Source organism: Arvicola amphibius, chromosome 15 (assembly GCF_903992535.2).
Source record: "Arvicola amphibius chromosome 15, mArvAmp1.2, whole genome shotgun sequence".
NCBI classification, from domain to species: domain Eukaryota; kingdom Metazoa; phylum Chordata; class Mammalia; order Rodentia; family Cricetidae; genus Arvicola; species Arvicola amphibius.
The window spans coordinates 15,151,545-15,153,956 of NC_052061.1; positions in this window are offsets into that span (position 1 = coordinate 15,151,545).

A 2,412-nucleotide genomic window follows, 5' to 3' on the forward strand; every position below is an offset into this window, starting at 1 on the left:
GTAACACATTGTGTAGACACAACACATGTGTGGTTTGTGCATGCATATGTGTGGGCACAGGACTGCTATGATGTGCTTATAGAGGTCAGCGGTGACAACTTGCAGGAGATGGTTTTCTCCTTCCACCATGTGGTTTCAGGCATCGAACTCATCTTCACGCTCGGTGGGCAAGTACCTTTGCTCTCTGGGCCATCTCACAAACCCAAAACGTTCAATTTCATATACATATTTACAAATTTTTTAATATGTAAAAAGTTTTTTACCAAGTGTTCAAAAAATGTGCACCCATCCTTGTGTGCCACGCCTAAGCCGTGTGTGTGTGTGTGGTGTGTGTGCACTCACAAGCAGAAGCTAGAGGAGGACCTGTGTAATCTACTGTTCATCTTCTCTCCTTCCCTTGAAACCATGCTGGCAGCCAGCAAGCCCCGCCCCATCCTCGAAGCCCCACCCATCCTCGAGTCTGGGCCTTTCCAGAGCATCCCCGCCACAGACCACGCTGGCTTTCATGTGGGTGCTGGGGATCTAACTTAAGCCCCGTTTCAATAGCTGCTCCATCTTGGGCACTGTTAGAACCGTTGTTCAGACCGCACCAAGCAAAGGTGGGAGGGGAAAAAAAATCAAATCAAATTGGGGTCAATGAGCGCTCTAATGACTGGGGCAAAAAGTCCCATGAGGACAGAGCTAAACAAACTGCCAGACCAGATGGCAAAGGTTGAATGCCAGGCTGAGACCTGCAGGTGGGCATCAGCCAAAGTGTGGGCCTAGTGAGGGGAAACCTGGCCACAGCTGGTACACATCTATGCCCATCCCCACCAGATGGCATGATCTCAGTGTACCTAGGACAGGCACACACATTGGCGTGGACTGCAGGGCAGAGTCGGGGAGACCCCAGACTGTGGCCTAGTGGTTATGGGGCGTATGGCCCCTGAGTCCCAGCTTACCACCAGCTCCGCTCTCCTCCCGCATCCGCCCAGCGGCCATGCATGCTGAGCACCCGCCGTGCGCTGGGCTGAAACTATCTCCTCATTCTCCTGTTTGGCACAAACCAAACTTCACTTCGCTGAAGGTCCTCTCTTCTCTTCACCCCTCCATCGAGCTCAACATGCTTCTGTTCCCCACGCTGCAGAAGATGCTGGCCACCCTCCTGCCTGCCTGTGCATGGGCATCTCCCTTTCTGTGCCTCTTCTAAGCACAGATGCCAGGTCCAGTTGCAGGCCACAGAGCAGAGGCCATGAAGGAACACACACACCTGGGATAGTCTCAGCCTCTGGTGGGCAGAGCAGGCAGATGTCTCCTCCCCAGAACCAATGTGCCTGGGCTCCTTACCAAGGTCTGCCACTGATGCTGTGTGACCTTGGTAAACAATTGCAACTTCTCTGAGCCTATTTTCTTATCAGTAGAGACAGAAATACTTCATAGAATCACACACAAGGGTGAAACACAGTCCCTTTTGTGTTTCCCGGGTTTCCTCACCCAAGCATTGGTTAAAAATGTTTTCTTTAAAATTGCTTTGTGAGGCTCAAAAGACCAGAGTTCAGATACCCATAACCATGTCAAAGCCATGTGGATATGGCAGCCGCCTGCAACCCCAGCCCTGGGAGGTGGAGGCAGGGAGACGTGAGCAAAACAGACAAGGAGAAGAGCTTGAGCAGTGAGTTCCCAGGTTCTCAACAAGGAAGGGAGCAACGAGGGCCTGTACATGCATGTAAACACATGTACATCACACCCTTCACATGCAAGGACATGACCAGCATGCACATATGCCTGCACACCACACACAATAAATAAAATAAACAGACAAACAATTCATTTTAATTTGCATTTGAGGACTGAGGAGTCAGCCCAGGAGGTCATTAGAAACTTGCGTTCCCATGCCTAGCACCCATGGAAAAGCCAGGCCTGGTGGCACACATTTACAGCAGTGACATGGAGGTGGGAGGACATGTGAGGGTCACTGACACATGTGAATGGGGGGACCTAGGTGAAATGGGGGACCTCTGATTTCAGTGTCTCAGGATCAACACCCATGGCTGGCATCTGGCTCCTTATACACACACATACACACACACACACACACACACACACACATACACCACCACACACGTGGTGTGCTGTCACAAGCCAGGCACAATGACTACACCTGTAAACCCAGCTCTAAGCTGGCAGCAAGGGGCCAGCTGGTCTACAGAGTCAGGTGTTTCTCCCCAGCCTCCAGGAAGCTGCTGTCAGTCGCCCTGGGCAGCAGCGGGAGGCCCCCTTGCTAAGAGCATGTCTTTGTCTTTCAAATTCCTTCCTCTGGCTCTGCATTTGAACCCTCAGGTTTGGGTATCAGGCAGCTGTTTGCCAACCTCTTCGCTCTCCCTGCCCTTTGGATAGATGGCATGGCGTCTCTGTGCCACTGAAGTGTTGATG